Source organism: Abrus precatorius, unplaced genomic scaffold, assembly GCF_003935025.1.
Source record: "Abrus precatorius isolate BTA unplaced genomic scaffold, Abrus_2018 Scaffold2, whole genome shotgun sequence".
Taxonomy (NCBI): Eukaryota; Viridiplantae; Streptophyta; class Magnoliopsida; order Fabales; family Fabaceae; genus Abrus; species Abrus precatorius.
The window spans coordinates 10061291-10068744 of record NW_020874362.1 but is presented as its reverse complement, the minus strand read 5'-3'; the positions used below and the strand labels follow the sequence as shown (position 1 = coordinate 10068744).

Here is a 7454-nt window from a genome sequence, read left to right as displayed (position 1 = left end):
TATTTTTCTAAGATTGTAATGTTTAAGATAGAAGATAACATGATTATACATGTATCCTACGAGAAACAATACAAAAGGTGAAGAAAGATCAAACAATTATATTACAAATCGTTAAAACTTTTAATAATAATAATAACAAAATATTAGAGTTTGTAAATGAAAAAAATTAAATTTAAAAATTCATATTGAAAGAGAATTTAAGATAACATATGCTATACATAAATTCCTCATAATTTATTGGATAATCGAAGGCAATGTAAATTACACATCAATGTTGTAAAAATTTGTATAATAAAATGAAGAAATGATTCGTTACTTAATTTATCAAAAAATTAAAATATAGCTTAAGAAAAAAAATTAAAATATGAAATTAATTTTGTTTAATGAAAAGGATAAATATATTTGAATTGATTATTAAAAATAATTACTTAATAAAAATATTATAACTTCATTTGATAAATTTATATTGCGTAGAACCTAAGGTAAGTTGGTACACGAAAATCTTAACGATTTACAATATATAAAGGTAGAGACACTATACAATAACACTATAAATCGCCGCATTAAAATGATAAAAATATTCTAGATGATAAATTTTAATTAAATAAAACAATATAAGTGATTTATTTTAAAAAAATTAGATAAAATTGTTTTTATATATTGATGGTATATAAAACTTATGGTAATATTGGTACATATAGGTTTTGACAATTTATAACGTATAAAAGTAGAGTTTTTACACCTTAGCATTATAAATCATTGCATTAACAAAATAATTTTGATGTAAATTGATTGATTAGTAAGATAATAATTACAGGAGAATACATCTTGATTGATTATTAAGATAATTTTTTTAATTTATTAAAAAACATATGATAAATTAATATTGCATAAAATTTTGATAACGTAGGTACACGTAAACTTTATCAATGTTGTCATAAATTGATGTAATTATTGTGTTATCGATTTATAAAAGTAACTCATTAACTAATAAATAAAAGATTGCTAAACATAAAATTAAATTACATAAACATTCTAAAATTGTGCAATACAAATAAAAAAATAATATTAAAGAATATATACTTCACAAATCCATAAAACTACCCGATCTAAGTAATAATACAATAATTATTATGAGAATTGTTATTCTCAAATTACTTTACTTACTTTTTACATAAATTATTTATTTACTTATTTTTAGATTTAATCGGTTGAATATGATTTTTTAGATAATAATAATAATGATAATGATAATGATAATAAAAAAATAAAAAATAAAAATAAAATAATAAATAAATAAAATGTTCATGCCTAACCTAGCAATAATTCTAGTTCAAATCTCTTTTCTCCAAAGCCAATTACACTTTATTGCACTACAAATAAACAAACAATAAAAATAAAAGAAAGTAAACAAAAAAAAGAGGAAAGGGATGACTTTAATTGTTGTAGCCTGCAGATTTGAGCACGTCTCACACCCTTTCTTATCAATCATCTAAAGCAATAAAATAATGATACAAAGACATAGCTTTATCAATTGCGTAAAACTAATTGTATTCATAAATGCTCCTAGTGCTAATAATCACGTCAAACCTTTATCATCTTTTAATAATAAAATAATAATTCTATTAGTAATGATAAATGGTCCGTTACTATTCCTCTGTTATCATTCATCTTCTATTTACGGTTTTCATTTTGTAAAAGTTTAAGACATAAGCATTTGGATGTAAGTTTACGAACGAAGATAATACCTTATGTAGTATACTAGTCGAGAAATATTTTCAAGCAATAATAGAAGATGAAGAACGGCGGTTAACGGTGCAGTTTCTTCCCTCTTTTCTCATATCTTCTTCCTTAAAATTTTTTCTTCTATGCAAAGAAAGAATTTTTTACTCCTTTATGAAAAATGGTTGTTGCCTTCTCTAAACTTTCTTTGAAACAAAATTGTTCTTCATTTTCTCAGATCTCTCTTGATTTTTTTTTAAATTTCTGTTGCTCCCCCTTTGAAAACTAGTTGCTTTCTTCTTCCCAAAAAAAAAAAATGTTCTTTCTTTTCTTAGATCTCTCAATTTTTCTTTCAACTCCCCTCTCTCTCGATTTTACTTGTGTATTTATATCGACCTTTAATCTCATGTTTTAGGGTTTCATAAATTGCCAAAATGTTTGAGCTCTTTCTCTTTTCATGTATCAAGTCGGTTTTGAAATTGGGGTATAAGTCTGTATAGTATAATGCTACTGTTTCCAGAAATCGGTCTCTCTCTCTTTTCAAAATTTTTCATTTTTCTGTAAAATGATTTTATTTTATTATTTTATATATATTTTTTTAAAAAAATTTGAGGCAATCGCTGGGAGGCAAAAATTGATTTTCGCATCTGCTAACCTTAGTAGTAGGTAAGACTCTAAAAAATATATGACCACCAACCTCAAATTCTAGAGGCTTTCTCCGCTTGTCATAATAGCTCTTCTGCCTATCTTGTGCAATCTTAATCTTCTCTCTAATCATCTTAATTTGACCATTCTGCTTTTGAACTACATCAGGTGCAAATAGAATGGATTTTTCAGTCTCGTACGGCGTTCTATATTTTCTTCCATACAATGCTTCATACGGTGTCATTCCAATGCTAGAGTGATAACTATTGTTGTCTGTGAATTCTGCCAAAGGTAGACATTCATTCCAAACTCCTTGTTGCTCCATCATGCAAGCTCGTAATAGGTCCTCTAGAAATTGGATGGTCCACTCAATTTTCCCGTTGGTCTGAAAATGATATGTCGAGCTAAGCTTTAACTTAATTCTAAAGCTTTTTGCAGACTCTCCAAGCACTTTGACGTGAATCTCAGGTCTTTGTCTTATACAATACTCAAGGGTACTCCATCCAGTCTGATTATCTCTTTAACATACACCTCTACTAGTTTTTCCAGCTTATACTTCATACTGGTCGAGATAAAATGTGTGGTCTTGGTTAAGCGGTCTACAATCACCCACACCGCATCATGATTATACTTTGTTCTCAGTAAACCGAATACAAAATCCTTATCCCATTTCCACTCAGGAACCTCCAATGGTTGCAACTCTCCTAGCATGTGCTGATGCTCTGCTTTTTATTTTTTACTAGTTAAATACTTTACAACATACTGCTACCTCTTTCTTCATATCATACCACCAAAAAAATTTTCGCAGATCTTGATACATCTTTGTTACTCCTAGATGAAAACTTAACTTACTCTTATGTGTCTCCTCCAGTATCATAAGCTTAAACTCTTCATTTTGGAAAATATACACCCTGTCCTTGAATCTTATCAATCCATTTGTATCACGATGAAACTCCAAGTCTTTGCCATTGATAAATCCATATTTTACCATAATTTTTAGTATAATTTTGTTAATAAATAAGTAGTAAAGTGCTAAGCAAACTTGAAAATATCATAAAAATTGCATTAATATTCATAATTGTGTAAATAGTTTTGATTTTTTAGATTTTTAGTCCAATTCTGAACAATTTGACTTAAAAGTGACTTAATCTTGTGTAGAAGCTTAAGCTAAGAAATTGAGTTGAAGATTGAAGTGAAAAAAGTAGATGAATTGAACCTAAAAGATGAAGAATCAAGTATTATATGAAGGGCATAATCACTCTGAGTACATAGAATGAACACTTTAAAGAAGAAAATTCATGAGGATCAAGATAGTAGCTACTTCAAGTGTTCAAAGTAGCTACGCAATTGAGCGCGTAGCCACTTCAAGCGTTCAGAGTAGCTACGTCCAAGGCTAATTTAGAACTGCAAAGTGCGCATAGCTACTTCAAGTGATCAGAGTAGCTATGCAATTGAGCGCGTAGCTACTTCAAGTGCCCAGAGTAGCTACGTAGTCAGCGCGTAGCTACTTCAAGTGTTCAGAGTAGCTACGCAAAAATAACAGAATTTTAAATATCACTTCTAAGTGTCAACTTTGGACGAATTGAGTTCTTAATTCAATTTTAGAAGCTTCTAGAAGACCTTTGATGCTAGAATTCTCAGAGATTAACATGAAGAAAAGCAAAAGGCGGGAAAAAATCATATAAATAGAAGTTAGAGGTTCAGAAAAAGGGACTTTTGGTTCATTTTGTTATTTTTCACTTTGTAACTGTTTTAACTTCCAAGGGAAGTCAAAGAGAGAGATTGGGAGCGACTTTCAAGCTTCATTTCTAGAGGAATCAAATTGAAGATTGGGTCTTGGAAGATGTTCTTCTGCTTCTTGTCTTTTTCTTATCTTACTTCTCCTTCTTCCATTGTAATGTTGTTCTAAACCTTTTTGGTTAGGGATCTATGGATCCAAATTTGATATTGTGATGTAATTGTGGATTGAATCTTGAGATTTTAATTGAATTGAGTATGTGATTCTGTTCTTAATGCAGTTATGAACTAATCCTTCATTCAATTGAATTTAGAAGAATTTTCATCAAAGGAAATTGAGTTTGTTTTTCAGATCTGAATCATATACCTAGGTTATTGAGATCTTAGGAATAAGTATCATAATCTAGTAATCCTATAATTTCCAGAACTTAATGCAGTATTTGATTAAATTTCACCTAAGGGATTAGGGAGATTTAATTAGGTATTAGGATCAATGAGGCAAGTAATTGTCCTTTGGTTAAAGAAGTGAAATTGATTATCAATCAATTAAAATTCTCAAGAGTTCAGGACATGATTACATTGCAATTGAAAATCTGGTGAAGTGATTCCTAACTATTTTTCACATAGTATTCTTAATACAAATTTCGTATTCTGTTTTTACAACAATTCCATTACCTTTTATTGTTCTTATTTCTTATTTTTACATGTTATAAACCTCTCAATGAATTGTTTTGTTCAAATAATTGTTGAACTGTGAAGTGATAATTGAAATAAGATCTTTGTGGACGATACTTGGGGCTCATATTGAATTCCAAATTTTATTACTTGCTACAACTACCTAGTATACTTGCTAGTTAGTATCTCTATCAAATTTTGAGTAACAAGTTTTTGGCGCCGTTGCCAGGGATCTTTATTTTCAATATCATTAGTAGCAAGGAGACAACTAGATTGAGCTATTTGTTTTCTATTTTCTTTTTGAAAATTTTATTTTTATACATTGAATTTTGTATTACATTTTCTGCTAGTTTTCTTATATACCTCTGTTGTCCAATTTTGTATAAATTCTATGCCACTGTATTTTGTGTAGTTAATGTTTAGATGTTATCTTTCTTTCTTAATTCTTCATAAGATATTTTGCTAGTACATTTTCAGCACTATATTGTTCTGTATTTTCATCATTTTCTTTTAGTGTTTATGTTGTGTTCAGTTTTCTTAGTGTTATATGCGTGGGAAAAATAAAAACAAGACTGCTCTTGTATTTGATCCAGACATAGACAAAACATTGAGGAGGCGGAGAAATGAATTAAGAGTAGAAATTTCAGCAAGGAAAGAGCAAGAAGTGGAATCTACACCTTCTACTCCTAAATCGGAAGAACTTCAAATTCCTTCTCCTATACCACCAACACCTCAAGAGAAGATAATGGCTGAACAAAACATGATGAGAACTTTAGGGCATTATGCAGTGCCTAACATCCATGGATACAACTCCTCTATAGTCAGACCTACCATACAAGCCAACCATTTTGAAATAAAACCAGCTTTACTTCATTTAGTTCAGCATGATCAATTTTCTGGTTCAATTTCGGATGATCCTAACTTACATATCTCTAACTTTTTGCAGCTTTGTGATATAATAAGGATGAATGGAGTTAGTGAGGATGCAATTAGATTAAGACTATTTCCATTTTCATTAAGAGATAAAGCTAAATGTTTGCTGCAAGCTCAACCACTAGGAAGCATCACCACTTGGGCAAACCTTGTTAATAAATTTCTTACCAAGTATTTTCCACCATCTAAAGCTACCAAACTAAGAGGAGAAATTACATCATTCATGCAGCAAGAAGGGGAATCTTTATATGAAGCTTGGGAAAGGTATAAATAATTATTAAGGAAATGTTCACACCATTGCATACCAGAATGGATGCAGTTGGAAACTTTCTATAATGGAATGAGTCCAGCCACTAAAACCATGATTGATGCAGCTCCAGGAGGATCATTGAATACTAAATCATTGGAAGAAGCTCAACGAATTATAAAGATGATGGCTTCATCTATATATCAAAATTATAATTCTAGACACTCTACAAGGAGTGGAGGATATAAAGCCAAAATTCTTGAGACTTTTCTTGCACAAAACCAGCTGCAAAGTCAAATGTTTTTAGAACAAATTGCTGCACTAACTCAACAAATAAGCAATTTATAGGCTGCTCCAATTCAGAATACTTAACTTGCGATTTTTGTGGAGGAAATCATGCTAATGGAGCATAGGATGCATCTACCAATGAACCCCAAGAGCAAATTAATTATATAGGAAATTTTCAGAGACAACAACCCTTATTCCCATCTGGATTTCAGTATCCTAATAACAAAAATCAACAGTACTCTAATTGGAATACTCAATATTCTGCTGCAAAGAATTTTAATTCTGCTTTACCTTTTTCTGGTGCAGGTCTAGCAGCACAACAATCTTATTTTCAAGGGAATCCAACCACTCAACCTCAAAGGAATAAAAAATTCTCCAAGCCTATGACTGAAAGGTTGAATGGGATGGAGGAAACAATGCTGCAATTTATGAAAGTAACCCAAACAAGCTTCAAGAATCAAGAATCTTCCATGAAGAAGCTTGAAACTAAAATTGGACAACTGGCTGAACAATTATCCAGCAGAGAAGAGGGGAGATTTCCTAGCAATACAGTTGTTAATCCAAAAAAATAATGTCAACCTGTAATGACTAGGAGTGGAGCTGTTATGGGGAGTCCCAAACCTTCCTAAAAAAGAGGAAATAATCTTGCTGCAGAGGAGAAATTAAAATCTGATCTAGATAAAGGAAATTTTACATTGCTAAAAAGAGAAAATTCAGAAAAAGAGAGTTCTCCAAGGGCTATAAGGAAAACAAAGAGGCAAATACTTGAGGAAGCTAATCAACCTATTGATGAGAAGAAATACAAGAGACTTCCTTACCCTCAAAGAATGTCCAATCCAAAACAAGAAAAATAATTTGAGAGGTTTCTAGATGTCTTCAAGAAACTTCAAATAAATATTCCTTTTGCTGAAGCACTTGAGCAAATGTCTTCCTATGCTAAATTCGTGAAGGAGCTATTATCTAAGAAAAGAAAGCTTGAGAATGATAAAACAATCCTTTTGACTGAAGAATACAGTGCTATTTTACAAAGGAAGCTCCCTAAAAAATTAAAGGATCTATGTTCTTTTAGCATTCCAGGTTCTATTTTGGGAAAGCTTTATGTGATCTTGGGGCCAACATTAATCTCATGCCTCTTGCTATCATGAAGAGACTTGGAATAGAAGAAGTCAAGCCTACTAGCATAACCTTACAACTTGCGGGCAGATCT

At 30.7% G+C, this 7454-nt stretch overlaps 1 non-coding gene across 1 annotated transcript; it reads right to left on the bottom strand.

Moving 5' to 3' along the window:
* Nucleotides 1-5908: 5908 nt before the first annotated feature.
* LOC113860277 lies at nucleotides 5909-6015 on the bottom strand. Its single transcript, XR_003503733.1, has one exon. It is a non-coding gene; the product is annotated as a small nucleolar RNA R71 (small nucleolar RNA).
* Nucleotides 6016-7454: the final 1439 nt, after the last annotated feature.